Below are 16,914 nucleotides of genomic sequence, written 5' to 3' on the forward strand. Positions count from 1 at the left end.
AAAAAAAAACAATTGTTGAGTGCTTTCCTGCATCATTTGAGATAAATACGTTTTGTTTTCCCCTAGAATTTTCAAATATCATGAATTACATGTTATTCTTTTTGTTGTAGTTTTCAATGCTGGGGATTGAAGGGCCTTGTACACGCTAGGCAATTGCTCTACCACTGAACTACATTCCCAGCACTTATGCTGATTTTTAAATATATTTGCATACTGAGAATGAACTCAACTTTGACATGTTTTTATACATTATTAAATTTTCTTTAGAAAGGATATATATTTATGCTTCTCACTGGGTTCATAATTGAGATTGGCTTATGTTCTTCCTTTCTCATGCTGTCCCTGTCATATTTTATATGCATTTTTAGATTTAATTATAATATACAGTGTGCAAGTCATTACAGCTTCACAAAGTGATCACATTTGTGTAACAAGAAAGAAGCAGAACTTTTCTAGGACACCAAGGCCCCTTCATGTTCTCTTCTAATCAGCACTCTTTCCCTGACAGTAACCAAAATCCTAATTTCTAACACTTTAGTTTTACCTTTTACTTTAATGTTATAAAAATGAAATCCTATATTTGAGGCCATTTTAAAAAACAAATGTTCCTTGTTTGAGGCCATTTTAAAGAATAAATGTTCCTTGAAAAGAATGTGTTTGTTAGATTCAGGATTCCTCATAGGTTCGTTGGATCAAATTTTTTTATTACATTGTTCTTACTAATGTCTAAAAATTATTTTTATCAATTATTATTTTATTAAATCTACTGTTTCATTTGCATATTATTACTTTCTTCTTATAATTTTATATACAGATTTAGAATCACCATAGTTATTAACTCACAGCTAATTTTGAACTTCTTGTCCTAGGTTCATGCTTTGAATATCCTCAGAGCCTTGTTTAGAGATACACATCTAGGAGAAAATATCATTCCGTATGTTGCCGATGGAGCTAAGGCTGCAATTCTGGGTTTTACCTCACCAGTCTGGGCAGTGAGTGCTTTTGCCATTTACTTTCATTGATTTAATTGTACCTCTGATTAAGTTTTAATAAACCTTTCACTGGATGATAAAAAAATATATATTGCATTTTATCAAGGAATTTCTCTAGGGAATAAATTCTTGGATCAGACTATATTTTGATTCTTGATGTTTTATGGCTTCATTTTATCTCTTTTGTTGGTTTATTAGACTAAAGTCTTTTATTTTAGTGCAGTAAGCTATAACTTTAACTTATCACAGTCTACCCTTGAGTGATATTTTGCTGTGCCACTTAAAGTATAAGAACTTAATATTTTGCTTCCCTTTTCTTCTTCCTATCTTGATGCTGCTATTGTTATACATTTTACTTTTTTGTGTGTTGTAAGCCTACCCTAGGTTGTTATTACTTTTGTTTAAAGTCAGTTATCTTTTTTTTTTAAATTTGCCATTTTAACCATTTAACTTGGCATAAGTGTATACAATATTCATCACATTACACATTTTCAGAACCTTTTGTCATCCCCAACAAAAGATCTATACTCATTAAGTTTTGACTTCCTGTATTTTCTTATCCCCGGTAACCTCTGTAATACCTTTGGATTCTATGAATTTACCTGACCTAATATCTCTTATAAGTGGAATCATAACAATATTTATTAATTTATGTTTGGCTTATTTCGTTTAATATAATGTCTTTAAGTTTCAACCAAGTTGTAACGTGTCAGAATTTTATTCCTTTTTAAGTCTGCATAACATTTCATTGTATGTGTGTACTTTATTTTCTTTATCCACTCATCTGTTGATAGATTGTTTCGACATTTTACTTATTATGGTAATTCAGCAGTGAGCATTAGCATACAAGTTATCTGAGTCCCTGCTTTCAGTTAATTTGGGTGTATTATAGGGTAATTCTATGTTTAACTTTTTGAGGAACCATCAAACTCTTCCATAGAGACAGTATCATTTTACGTTCATATCAGCAATGCACAAGAGTTCCAATTTGTTTAAGTCTTCACTTAGGATTTTCATTTTTTAAAATGATAGTTCTTCCTGATGGGTGTGAAGTGGTATCCCTTTATGATTTTGCTTTGCATTTCCCTACTGATTAGTAATATTGATCTAGAAGCAGACCAACTCTTTCTTAGTATCTTAATGTATCTCTTTTTGGATGTTGTAGATTCTGTATATCATATGTTGAGTGAGTGGTACCAATATATTCTATCAAAAGTTGAAAAATCGGGCTGGGGATGTGGCTCAAGCGGTAGCGCGCTTGCCTGGCATGCGTGCGGCCCGGGTTCGATCCTCAGCACCACATACCAACAAAGATGTTGTGTCCGCCGAGAACTAAAAAATAAATATTAAAAATTCTCTCTCTCTCTCTCTCTCTCTCTCTCTCTCTCTCTCTCTCTCTCTCTCTCTCTCTCCTCTATCTTTAAAATAAAAAAAGTTGAAAAATCAAGCACAAAACATTAAATAGAAGTCAAAATATTGAGTCACTTTTTTTTCAATATAACACTGTCCAGAAACCATTTGACTTAGAACTCTGTAAAGACTGTGAGCAGTACCTAGTATACTTCTTAGATTTAAGAAAGGAAACTTTCATGTGTCTTTTTTCATGATTCCTTGGAGAAACCCTTATTTTTTTTTCTCCTATGTCATTGTGTCTTCTAGAGTAAAGGACAATAACCTATGATTCATAGGCGCTTGACATGTGGCTTTACAAAAATGCTTGGCAAAGGGGAGGGGAGGAGCAAAGAACCTAGGTCTTAAACCCACAGAGTGGTGGGGTGTGGTGGCGCATGCCTGTGATCCCAGCAGCTCTGGAGATCTGAGGCAGGAGGATTATGAGTTCAAAGCCAGCCTCAGCAACAGTGAGGCATAAGCATCTCAGTGAGACCCTGTCTCTAGATAAAATGTAAAGTAGGGCTGGGGATGTGGCTCAAGTGGTTAAGTCCCCCTGAGTTCAATCCTTTGTAACTCCCCACCCACAACTCCCACAAACAAAACAAAATCCACAGAGTGGAGTATTTACTAGACAGGCAGGCTTTCCAATTAGTAGGCTGCACAAACCATTCCGTACCAATATGATAAGCCTCTAATTGAGATTCAGTCTGTTGCAGTGGCTGCCAAAGGCACAGACTCCCAGTGTGAGGAACACTCCTCAAAGTTGCCAACATTTGCCTAGACAATTGGGCATCTTCTTGTAAGAGATGCAGACTTTTGGAATTCTGTCTAGGAGCATTGCATAACTGCCCTTGAAGGCACAGCGTTTACCTTTTACATTTATAGGAAGTAGAACAATACCCGTATACCATCAGTGTAATCAGAGATGTAGGAATGTGGCTTGATCATCAGGAAAATTAGAGATGGTAAAACTGATTGCCAACAATATTAATATTGTTTTCTTCAAGTCTAATCCAGATAATACAAGAAATATTTTCTGTGAAAGGGCTTTAGCAGTGTGAAATGTGGTGATTTTCCCAACTTTTTGCGAAAGCCAAAAGTGTCAGAAACAAATGATTCCTTTGTGGAAGTCCATTTGTGAGACCCAAAACAGTAATGCATATGCCTGAAAAATTTTTTTAAATAAAGGAAAACATAAGAGAAACCTTTAAAATGAGTTACCTGTTAAGCCACCACAGAGTTATCATGATTCTGATGCATATTTTTTATCCTGTGAGTTTTATGCATGAATACTATCCATATCCATATATATATCCACAAAAGCTTGTAATAATATAAATGCTTATGATAATTTTATTAACTGGAATCTTCCTTTTGAACACTGGTTGTATAGGAATATTTTGTTTCTGTTTGCTGTTCTTGCTTTGTCAGACAAAGTAACATCATACCTGTGACAATCTATACTGTTGCCATAAATTTTTTTAACTTTATAACAACAAAGGTTTATTTAGCTCACAGTTTCACAGACTCCAGGCATAGCATTGGCTGTGTTCAGTTCTGGTGATGATCTTCTTGCTTGTAGAGTCCTGAGCAAGCATGGGACTTCATGTGGGGTGGGAGGGAGCTCATGTTGCCATATGCTGATTGCTGTATTTCCTTTCTTATGAAAACCTAATGAAATTATAAGTCAACATAATCACCGGCTATGAAGAAACCTTCATTTTACAGTAACAGTTTACTATAGCATTATTTGTTGAAGTCATTTTAAAGGGTGTTTTTTCCCCTAGTGCTTGTGAAATATGGTTTGATTTACAGAAATTTGATTTGTGTGCATCCTCTCAGGAATATATTGTGCCTAAAGCTGGCTACATCTGTACTTTTGACTTAATTGTTTTTCCTGATAAGTTGGAGAGGCAAAAACCCAGGTAAAGTGAATTATTTGCAGTAAAGGGCCATTTTTCAGAGAGCATTCATGTATAGATTTAATGTGTTTTTACAGATTACTGGCTATTTGTATTGAGACCTTACAGATCTTTCAATCTTTGCTACTTGGTTGGAATTTTTTAAATACAGAGAAAATGTACTATTGTAAACATTGTAGGCATTAGGCATACCTACAGTGTAGTAGATGACATATTAAGCACTGGAAATACTAATATAAATAATGTACCTGGCATCATTTATATTACATTGATTAATTTCAGTAAACTTTATTATACTTCATATTTTATATATAAATAAAATAAGGCTAAGAGACGTGAAATACCTTTGTCTAAGAATGTGCAACTATTATCTGTCTGACTTCAGAATCTGAAGTGTGGTAAAGCAGTTTTGTGTGTGATAGGATTGCAGAAAAGGTCATTTTAGCTGATTTGTAGGGCTTGGGCCCTGTGTCCTCAGAAAGCAACTGGAGGTAAGGTTTTATTGAGTGGTACAAACCCAGAGCAGCAAGAATGAAAGAAAACAATAAATAAGGCAAGAAAGGAGGAAAGATGCTACCAAGTAGGCCCTAACCTTGCAAGAAAACTGAGCTGGTTGTCTTGTCACATGGTACATCTTCTACTATGTGAAACTACTACCTCTTAGAAGAGTCCCATTGCTTGTTTCTTGTTGGTCAGAGTTTACCCCTTGGGGCATTAACCCAACTTGGACAAGTGTTACATAAAATGACTTATAGATACATATGCATAGATCCTTAGAGTTTTCTGGGCAGTTTTTCTTTTAAAATAGCATCTGATTCTCTTTATTATGTTTAGTGACTGTTGGACACCTGATTGCCTTTCCCTAGGCAACTCTCAGCCTTTCCAATAGAGCTTGCCAAGCAACCCAACTAGGGTCCTCCTATGACCCATCCTGAGGTTATATTTTCATCTAGAACAGTTTTATCTTGCTTCTCTCAAGTCAGTTCTGATTCACAGCATGCAGGGGATATCAGAGGAATATACAAAAAAGACACTTTCAGATCTTCCTGGCAGCACTGCCACGGTTACTTTGTGTCTTGTTGGCACCAATGACTCTGCCCTCTGGCAGTTGTGAAGTTGCTATGAAGGTTCCAGGCTTAGGGCTGTGTAGTCTTGAAATCCAGCTGTGCTCCACTCATCATGCTATGTGCCTTGTAATGGAGCTTCATTTACTCAGAGGAAGAGGTACATTTTTTTCTAATTCACTTATAGATGCTGTATGGATTAGTGGAAACCCTTTCTTTACTTTTGACCTCTCATGGGAGAAGTATCTTACAGCTTTGGAAGACAGTTACCAAGAACTCAAGTATTGCTGGTCTTCTCCTTAGAAGCCCAGAAAATATGGCATGGTTTTTCTGGATTATAGGTGTAGGATTTCTTCAAAGTCACATGGCTTAGAACTCAAATCTCATTTAATTGTTTTCAAAAAATGTCTCTTTCTGCTCTAAACCTGTATCACATACCCTGGACAGAATATTAAAATGTTGTATCTTGACCCTATCCTTGACTGCCTACTAGGGGTGTATGGTGTGTCAGTGATCATGCTACATAGCAATTGCACAGGGTAGGCTCCCCTTTCATATTTTTTGAATATTTGTTAAGGGAGTTTATATGTTATGTAATTAAAAAATGAGTGTACATATGTGCTTGTACACACGCATACAACCTGGTGTAACCTAATTTTCTAATAAATTAGAGCTAATAAATTCTTCTATCTCTTATACAAGTCTATATATAGAAGCTTTCTTATGCCAAGAAAGAAAGAAAAAAATTATTCAATGAATAGAAGAGAAATACTTTGGTAACAGTTGTCACTTTGCAGCTGACTACCAAGTCCCTGCCAACCATATGTTGGAGACTCAGTGAAGAAAGAGGTAGAGAGCAGGAAGTATTCTGGTTTTCCCTGATAAAAAGAATTATTTATAGGTAGAAATATTTGACAGTTGTTCTAATCTCTGCATTTTCAACTTTACCACTAATTCTGTCTTTAATTTTTTTTAACTTGCATACTCCTTCATTCATTTTTCCCCAAAGGAATTTGCTTTTATTGTATTACTGTTGCTATAGTTTGGATCTAAGAATTTCCCCAGAGGCCCATGTGTGAAAGGCTTGATCACCATCCTGTGGTACTATTGGGAAGTAATAGAACCTTTGGGAGGTGGGGCCTAGTGGGAGGAAGTTAGGTCATGGAGGCCTGCTCTCGAAAATCCTGTTGGGACCTACACCCCTCCTCTCTTTTCTTTTGCTTTCTGACTCCCATAAGGTAAACAGTTGTGCTCTACTACATGCTCCCTGCCATGATGTTTTGCCTTGCCACAGTCTCAAAAATAATGGGACCAACTGACCCTTTATAATAACTATTTAGTGGTCTGTTTTTTAACTTCTACAGTTTTAAAACAGTATACATCTCAGCATAGGAAATCAGCTAATGTAACATGTAATGAATAAAGGGCAAAAATTAAATGATGTTTAAGCAGATGTAGAAAAAAAGCATTTGAAAATAATCTAATTCCGTTTCATGATTAAAAACACTCAATGACCTAGGAATGGAATTTTCTCAACCTGATCAAGAACAGCAGTGGAAAACATAGCATATACTTACTGGTGAAAAACTGAAAGCTCTCCCTTAAGATCAGTAAAAGGTCAAAGGTATACACTCTTGCCACTTATGTTCAGCATTACATTAGAACTCCTAACTAGGGCAATCAGGCCAAAATAAGATGTAATAAAGGAAGGTGTAACTGTTTTTATTTTCTGATGCCATGATCTTTTATGTAGAAAATCCTAAGGAACACACTCACATAAATTAGAGCTAATAAACAAGTTCAATGAGGTGGCTGAATACAAGATAAAAGTATCAAAGTCATTTTTACTTGAGCAATGAATAGTTCAAACATGAATTCAAAAAGAATTTTTAAAAAAGAATAAAAGAAGAGAAGAAAATGTATGGCATATGTACACTGCTGAGGGCCATTGCCAAGTAGGAATGACGATTCAAAATCCTTGCCAGCGTACCCCATGTTAAATGGACTTGCCTTTGAAATCCGCTGTGACCTTGCATGTGTGTTTGAGAAAGGCAACCCTGCTCAAGGTGATTGAGGGTGGATCCAGGTTTGAGGAAGTATCCTGCAGGTTTGAGGAAGTATCTGGGCTTAAGATAATTTGGGTTTAAGGCATTCCCACTTTAAGACAATAGGGGTTTTAGGGAAGTTGGAGGTTGAAGATTATTGCTGCTGGGATTAGGGTGTTCCTGCTGCGTGTTCCCATTGAGATTCAAATTGGATTTGGAAAAAGCCTCTGTGGAGTAGGTGATTGGGGGTGGCGGGATATTGGAGATTGGAGCAGAATGTGTTAGCTGGAGGCCAGTGTGAGTTTGGGAATAAAGAATTGCTATTTGAATCTACAAAGCTGTGTAGTGGCTCGTGATTCAGTGCCAGCCGAGACACTGGCAGTACACAATGGAGTTCTACTCAGCCATCAAGAAGAATGAAATTATATCGTTTGCTGATAAATGGATATAACTAGAGGACAACATGCTAAGTGAATAAGCCAGACTCAGGGAGACGAGGGTCAAATCTTTTCTCTCCTGTGTGGAAGTGAAGAGAAATAAGGAATAATAAAAGGGAATCTGAAGAAAACAGAAGGGAGAATAGTGTAATAGAAGAAAGTCATTGAAGGGCAGGGTGGAGTGGAGGAAGACTAAATGGACTAAATTATGCTATGTGCTGTATGCATATATCACAATGAGTCACACTTTTATGTATAATTATAATGCACCTAATAAAAATTAAATAAATAAAGGTAATAAAATAAATAGAAGAAAGATCAGTAGAGAAAGGGGATTCAGGAAAGGAGGAAGGGAGGGAAAGGGGAAATCTAGAGAATGAAATGGAGTAAATTACAATATATGCATGTATGTACATGTCACAAAGAATACCACTATTATGTATAACTATAATGCACTAATAAAAATATAAAGAAGAATAAAATACTTTAGAAATAAATTTAACAGAAGATGAGGCTGGGGTTGTGGCTCAGTGGTAGAGTGCTTGCCCAGCATGTGTGAGAAACTGGTTCTATTCTCAGCACCACATATAAACAAATAAATAAAGGCCCATCAATAACTAATAGAAATATTTTTTAAAAGGAAATTAATTTAACAGAAAAAGTGCAACCTTTCACACTGAAAATCTGAAAACATTATTCAGAGAAATGCAAGAGGACCAGATATCCCATGTTCATTATTGGAAGATGTTCTATCATTAAGATGATAATATTCCCCAAATTGATCTACAGATTCAACATAATTTCTGTCAAAATTCCATCTGAATATTTTTTGGCATAAATTAATATTTTGGTCCTAATATATGTTAAAAAAAATACAAGGGTCCCATACTAGACAAAACAATCTTGAAAAAAAAGTCAAAGGGCTCATAGGCCCCAATTTCAAAAATTACTACTAAGCAGTAGTAAATTTGATTATGGATTTGACATCAGGATAGACATATAAATCATGGAATAGGATTGATTGTCCAGAAATAAATCTCCACAAAAAATTTAAAAAATAGTGCTCAAAGATCAATGGAGAAAGAATAGTTCTTTCAACCAATAGTACTAGTACCATTAGATAGCTATAATGCAAGGGAATGAATTTCATGTTTGAGGAACTAAAAATGGATAAAAAATCTAAATGTAAGAGCTATAAAAATTTTAGAAGAAAACTTGTGTAAGTTTTTGTACCTTGGAGTGGGTTAACAGTGTCTTAGATACAACACCTAAGGTACAAGCAACAGAAAACAACATAGGTAAATTAGACTTGATCAAAATTAAGAATATACAGAAAACTCTTAGAACTCAATAATAATAAAAAGACAACCCAATTAAAAAAATGGACAGTTCATTTGAATATATTTCCCCAAAAAAGATATTCAGATGGTCAATAAGTACATAAAAAGATGTTTAGCGTCATTAGGGAAATGCAAATCATAGCCACAATGAGATACCATTTTGTACTCACTAAGATTAAAAAGATGGACAATAAAAGTATTGAGGAAGATGTGCAGAATCACAGAATTGGTGAAATTAAAGCCCTAATATATTGCTAATCAGAATATAAAATGGTACCACCATTTTGGCAGTTCCTACAAGCAGAGTTACTGTAATAATTTACCATACTACTTCTGGATGTATACCTAAGAGAAATGAAAACATGTTGATACAAAAATTTGTGCACAGATGTTTTTAGTAGCATTATCCATAATAGCCAAAAAATGGGAAACAAGCCAAATGTCCCATCAAATGCTGAACAGATTTAAAAAATGTGATATATCTCTATTATGGGATATTACCATAAAAAGGAAGAACATATCAAAAAATGTTAGAATATGGGTGAATCTTGAGGATATTGTGCTGAGTGAAAGAAGGCTTACATAAAAGGCCATCTGTTTCATGATCCTATGTATATGAAATGTCTGGAATAGGCAAATATTTAGAGACAGAAATAGATCAGTGCTTTCCTCCTATGGGTGGAGGGAAAATGATGACTAATGTGTGCAGGGTTTCATTTTGGGGCTGTGAAAATATTGTTGATTTAGTGGTGATAGTCTCCCACTTTAGAAATATAGTAAAAACCACTGACTTGTATACTTCAAAATGGTGAATTTTACAGTATGTGTATTGTATCTCAAAGAAGGGAAAGTCATTTTTAAAATATTAAAACCAAGTATCATCAATTGATTACTTTTGGAGGTTTGCTCTGCCCTGAATGGAAAATTGGTTAATACATGCAAATAATTCTGTATTGAGTGAACAGGGTAACCAAATAGATGATTAGGGAAAGTTTTTAAAATTTTTTTCTGGGAATGTTAAGTAATTAATGCAGAAGTTCTGATAGAGTATCACCGTTTTGCTATATGTATCAGAATAGGTATTGATCATAATTGGCTACTAAATGGAGGAATTTTATAATGGATTTCTTGGTCTGTTTGAGCTGGTATAACCAAATGCCACAGAATGGGTGACTTATAAGCAGCAAAAATTTATTTCTCATAGTTCTGGAGGCTGGGAAATCCAAGATCGATGTGCCAGCAGATTCAGTGTCTCATGAGGGCCTGCTTTTTGGTTCATAGAAGGTGCCTTATCTTGTAAAAGGTTAAAAGGGGCAATGGATCTCTCTCTCTCTCTCTCTCTCTCTCTCTCTCTCTCTCTCTCTCTCTCGTCTCTTTAATATGAGCATTTAATATCCCATTTATAAGGGTAAAGATTTCATAACCTAATCATATCCTAAGTACCCCACCTCCCAAAGCCATCACTTTGAAGGTTAGGATTTCTACATATGTATTTGGGGAAGGAGGCACAAACATTCAGCCAATGCAGGATGGATCAAGCTGATAGTATTGATACCCATTGGTTCATCTTTTTTTTTTTTTTTTTAATTTAGAGACAGGGTCTTACTAAGCTGCTCAGGCCTCAGTAAGTTGCTGAGGCTGGCTTTGAACTTGTGGTCCCCCTGCCTCAGCCTTTGAACTTGTGGTCCCCCTGCCTTTCTGGGATTACAGGCGTGTGTCACTGCACCCGGCTTCATTTGTCCATATTAATATTACTAAAATGCATTATCTGTCTCCTGCCCTCAGTCTATTGATTAAAAAAAAAGAATTTTATTTCTGTTTTGTGCCTGTTCACTTTGTGAAACAGGCCCCTATGGTTTTGTTTAAAGTGTGTATTCTCAACATCTCCAGATGTTTAACTTTAGTGCATCTGGCAGCCTTTGTCAGAGAGTTTGGTTTAGGGCAAAATGGAATTGTGTTTCTGTTGTGTTTTGTTTATTTTTTTGTTATTACTTGTGGTGCTGGGCAAGCACTCTATCACTGAGCCCTACTTTTAACCTTTCTTTTTGTGTTTTATCATTGTTATGATTTGAGGGAAGTAATGGTGTCCTAAATGTCCTTACCAAGCCTTCTGAGACTGGGTAAGATAATCAAGACCTGTGCTAGGCAGAGGTGATACTGATATTGACAGGATGGATCTATTTGTTACAGTTTGGGCATATTAGGCAGGGCATGTAGTAGGGACTCCATTAATGTTTGCTGACTATTGAATGGACCTAAGTAGATCTGTCCAAGATTAGGGTTTCATTGCAATTTTGGTATGAATTTTATTTGGACTCTATGGTCATTTTTCCACTTCCCCTTTTCTTTAATTTGTTGCCAACATTTCAAAATAGTGAGATTTCACATAAAAATCATGTTTCTGGCTTCTGTTAAAAAAGCAGAAGATCTGGCAACATTAGGCTTGCATTCCTTCATGGCAGCTAGTCAGCTGAAGCTGAGCAGGGACTACATTAGACACAGTCCACTGCTGCCTCTGTTGCTCCCTGCTTCTACTGGGCGTTTGAGTTTGTGACCCTTATGCAATGGTTTCAGGAAGTGGTTTTCTAAATCTCAAGTTATTACTTTTAAAAAAAAAATCTTTGTTTATTAATTTATTTTTGTGTGGTGCTGAGGATCAAACCCAGTGCCTCACATGTGTGAGGCAAGAGCTCTACCACTGAGCTATGGCTCCAGCCTGCATTATTACTTTTAATGACTTTTCTGATTATATTGCTACTTAACATACCATATGATCACTTACCTAATTAGAAAATAAGCTCTATGATGGCAGCAATTGTGTGTCTTCTATTTCTAGGTATTCTCTGTGGTGCTGGTATATTGCCTTGCACACCATAAGGAAGGCAGTACATACTTAAACCTCTCTACTCTGATTTGGCAAGGTGATTGAGGAAGACCAATAATGCTAGAATATTCAAGACATTGTCGTGAAATTCCAAAGTATCTTGATGCATTGGCTTGGAAAACATACTCTGTAGTGTCTTGGAGAAATGATCCAAGTTTATTAACATTATTCTTGCCTCTTGTTTTTATTAATCAGTTCTATCATATAATTTTAGGGTTAATATCCCTTGGCTATATTATTGGCATTGTGAAGTTAATGGCATTTGGAATATTAAGTATTTTCTTGACTATTTATTACATGGATTCTTTGAAATTAAGTCTTACAAGTATTTTCTCACAGGTAGGTAAGTACAGAAAAATAAGTGAAAAGAGTTGAGGTCTAGAATAATCGTTGTCAGGAAGGATATGAAAAATAGTTTTTTTTTTTCTTAAAGTACTGTTTGATGATTCAATTCAAGGACAAAATGAAATCAATTGATAATATTAGAATAGGAAAAAACTATATTGTGTTTGGAGTTAGGGCTTAATTTAAGAGTTCATTGAGTCAATTACTATTAAGTTTTTTTTTTTTTAAAGTTGTCTCATTTTGTGAAAACAAACCATGTTTTCTTTAGTCCTACACTAGCCAATGGTATAATGATTGGAATACCTAGTTGACCATTATACATGTTGATTTCATGCCATAAATATTCCTTGACCCATATTGTGTGTTTATTTTTATAATAGGTGAGAAATTCATCCACTCTTCTCTTTAGTTCCTTGATCACAAGAATTTTTGGAGTTAAAAGGGGAAAGGACGAACTTTCCAAAACAAATAGGTAAGTAAGCTTCATCTAATGCTAACTTTTCTTTTTACACAAAATTGTCCTGGCCAAAAATAATTGTCGAAATTTTGCTTACTATTACAGATTCATCTGTAGCATAAAACTATAAAAATGGTATAATGAATTAACCTGTGCTGCCAAATTCTAAATCCTTGGGCAAAAATATCAACTGATTACAAAGTTGACCTTTCAAATCAACAAATATAAAGCAAGGAAGCCAGGGCTGAAATATAGACTTGTTTCTCACTGCAGTAACTATTCTTTTTTCTTTGTGTCTTCTTCAAGTATTCCTGAAATGTCCTACATTCTTTTTTCCTGATGTGTTATCGAGTATTTACTATCTGTGCAGTATCTTTAATCATATAGGCGAAAGTTTAAAAGATTGTGAAACTCTTATCAGAACACCTTCCAGACTACCTGTGCATTCATTACTCTCCTAAACGAAGGGAGAAAGTTGGAGATGTTGACTGTGTGAAATAAATAATGCATTTACTTTTTGGTCTTTAATTTACTCTTTTTTTTTCAGTAAGGCTTTTTAATGTCTGGAAGGAAATCTATGGAACCATTTTGGTTATTATTATTATTATTTTTTAATATAATGCAGAAGTTCTGTTTGTTCTTAAAGAGAAGCTTTGGATAGTTCTTCAGCATTTGAGGATTTAATAGTAGTGTAGTTGGCTTGCAGCTGTTAACACTAGATGTCACTGTCGCTGCATGTTTAATTACTCCCTTAAACTTTTAGAATCCAATTTGACATACAAGTCATTGTCTTAAGGACCTAAACATGAATTCAAGCCCAGCTTCTCTCTTCCCTAAACAAGTTACTATGCTTTTGCTTCAAATTTAGATTTTAAACTGGTATTTATTAAAATATGTCTTCTTGTGATGAAATTAAGTTTTAAGAACTAAAAGATATGATGAAATAATTTTTTGATATGCTTGTGGTAATTCTAGTGAAACCTGCTGTGGTGGTTCTGGAAATTGCTACTTATCAGCCTGTAAAATTCACCAAATATTTCAAAGAAAGGTAACTGGCTCTAAGTTTGAATCCCCTGAGTAAATGCAGGAATACTAAGAGATTTTTTTTCTCCCCTGAGTTGTATTTTTAAAATAAATATTACTACTTTGGTAGCATGATTATAATTTTTACTTTATAGCCTGTTATTTTTTTTTTAAATATTTTTAGTTGAAGATGGACACAATACCTTTATTTATTTATTTTTAGGTGGTGCTGAGGATTGAACTCAGTGTCTTACGCATGGTAGGCAACTGCTCTACCACCAAGCCATGACACCAGCCCCTGTAGCTCATTCTTAAAGTAATTTTTCCTGTCATTAACTGAAAATTACTAGTATTTGTTTCTTTTTAACTTTGTCTAATTTGTTAATAATTCTACAGTGTGCTTAAGTTTAAAATAGTTGTATCTTTTTATGAGACCATGATGATGTTTAGTAGTATGAATAAAATATGATATTAAGTAACAATTAAAGTTAATGTTAAAATTGCTCTTCTTGAATGTGTACATAAATTTTACTGTGCACCAGAGAAAAATGATCATTAATTTCATTTAGGTTGCAACTAAAAGAGGATAGAAGAATAAAGGGCGATGAGATCACACAGTTTTACCCTTTTAGCTAAAGTCACACTGATGGAAATTCATTTCTTTTGAATAGAGAAGATTACAAAATTAATAACTTTCCTAGAAGAAGGGAAATGGAATATTTGTATAATTATTTTGACTAATGGTGGAAAGTGAAATGAAGGAATTAGGAAGTTGATATTTTACTTAAGTGTGGTGAACATTTTTTTAGTAAGAGCCTGTATTTCAATAATCAGAAGACTGGCATGTGTCATCTCCTATACAGGCTTCTCTTTTCTATTTAACTCTTGAATTATCAGTTTCTTGGCAGGTCTTCTTAGAAGTTCTGCAAAACATTTAGTTTGTTAAATTTGCAATTGTTTGTGATTATTCTACTTTTGTAGTTTATTTAATTTTGTCACTTTTTGTTGAAATATTTATATACCCATTTTCTACATATTAATTCCCCGAAGGATAGGACCGTTTCCATCTATTCTTTGTATATATAAAGGGCACTTTAAGAATGCTACTTACAATGTCTTGTTGGGTGATTACTCAGTCATCAAATAACTAACCTCAGCTGATGACACCTCACAGCCAGTTAAATTTGCTTTCACAACCACAGGTTGTTCTGCATGCAGTCTTGCAAATGTGTGCTCTTGGTCAGAAAGGAACTGAACATAAAAAGAACATCTGCTTTTTTTCCATCTAGTGTGAAAAGAATGTCTACCTTGGAGTAAATAAACTTGGTTTCTAGGCATTTTGCTGCCACTGGAGATGACCTTAGTAGAGTCCCTTATTCACTCCATACTTCAGTTTCTCAATCTATATGACAGGAGTAGTAAGATCTAGATTTTATCTTCATGGGGTTATTAAGAGTCTACAACAAACTATTACAACTTTATTATTAATTTTTTTAAAAATTGAAGTCCTAAAAAATTAGAGATATGGTTTGCTGTTTCTGTCTGTTGCCTTGTTGTTAGACTGTGCCTTTTGAGGACAGCACCAGGGTCAGAATCCTGTGTATCTGGTACCTTGCATACTGTCTGGTGTGTAGGAAGCATATAGAAATACTTGCTTAGTAGAAAAAGTAAATTTTATTACTGGGGAGGGATGGATAAAAAGTTTGTTTTCTACTCCTGCCTTTGTTCTCATAAAGCCACAGTAACCAGCGAGGTTATCCTCTCTGTGCCTTGAGTTTCTTCTTGCTCAAATAAGAGGTTGGGCCAAGCCTGAGGTGTCTTCCCTCTAAAATATGAAGCTGAGACTTTATATAATGTTACTAGAATTGCATGTTTGATAAAGTGCCAATGCCTTAGACAGTACCTGACACATAGTAGGGACCAGAAGTTTTCATTTAATATGTGGAGAAAGGACCAGGGGTCTGCCTCTCTGTATGAGTGTGTGGAATGCACTTAAGATTGAGCTTTTGAGCCCATTGGTCTGATCTAGATGTGTTCTTTGGATTATGAACAGTGAGAAAATACAAGTTTTACAGTCATGTTATTACACTGTAATTTTCTAACACTCTTTCCTTTCTGTTTGTTGCCATTTAACTGACTTAGTCTGACAGAATGAATAATGGATTCCATGTAAAATCGGAACATGCATAGCCCTGTTTTCTGGGGAAGGTGCTGTGCTTTCTGCTTTTCTATAGTAGCTGCCATCTGTATGTGAATGGACCGTCCTTGATAGCTGCTCATTCTTTATAGGGTAGCAGCTAAACCAATTGCATCTTTAACTCTGGGTCCCTTGTGTGTCTTAACCTTCAACTATGTTAGTTGCAGCTAAGTGGCAAGTGCCAATATATAGTAGTCTGAGAAGCTTTATTTTTGACTTTGTGGAGTGTCTGCTTTGCCAAAACTTCATACAGGTGCTCAGTGTGCAGAGTTAAATAGTATTGCTTTTACATTTTCCTTTTGCTTAAACTCAACCTGTGAGCCAATAAGAACTTAATGATGAATAAGTACTTACCTTGAATTCAGTTTAAATATGAGGGCTCCAAAACTTGGGCTTTTGAGCTTACAGTTCAGCTGGGGAGAAATAGACTGTTACTTGTGAATCAGATGAAAATAGAAGATATCATATACTAATCACCTGCGCAATGTGATTTGGGTAATGAATGCCTTGGACATCTGTAAATGGAAAAAATAGAGTGATGTATTTTGGGGGAAATAGTATTTCTTATAAGGCTTTGGGGATGAGTAGATTTAAGGTCATGAAATAGACTGAAAAAGAGAAATGAATAAATAATTTTGTTTACTGTGTTAAGTGCAATTTCTATTCTGTATTATTAAGAAGAGCTCATATTCAAATTAAGAGCTTAGTACAGTTTACTATAATTTAAGAAGAAAATGGGTTTGTAAAAGCATCACTAGATCCAAATAAAATAATTTCAAATGACTGTATTGGGAGATGTTAGATTTATTTTATTTT

General features: G+C 34.9%; 1 protein-coding gene across 1 annotated transcript in view; it reads left to right on the forward strand.

Annotated features, from left to right (window-relative positions):
* The first annotated feature begins 872 nt into the window (after nt 1-872).
* The window catches only part of LOC144372805 (transport and Golgi organization protein 1 homolog), a 173,988-nt gene continuing 157,946 nt past the window's right edge, over nt 873-16,914 (forward strand). Inside the window, exons 1-2 of the mRNA XM_078036047.1 lie at nt 873-992; nt 12,802-12,893. The gene's annotated coding sequence lies outside the window, so the exon portion shown is untranslated. The remainder of the gene's footprint in view (nt 993-12,801; nt 12,894-16,914) is intronic.

Source organism: Ictidomys tridecemlineatus, unplaced genomic scaffold, assembly GCF_052094955.1.
Source record: "Ictidomys tridecemlineatus isolate mIctTri1 unplaced genomic scaffold, mIctTri1.hap1 Scaffold_164, whole genome shotgun sequence".
In the NCBI taxonomy this organism is placed as follows: domain Eukaryota; kingdom Metazoa; phylum Chordata; class Mammalia; order Rodentia; family Sciuridae; genus Ictidomys; species Ictidomys tridecemlineatus.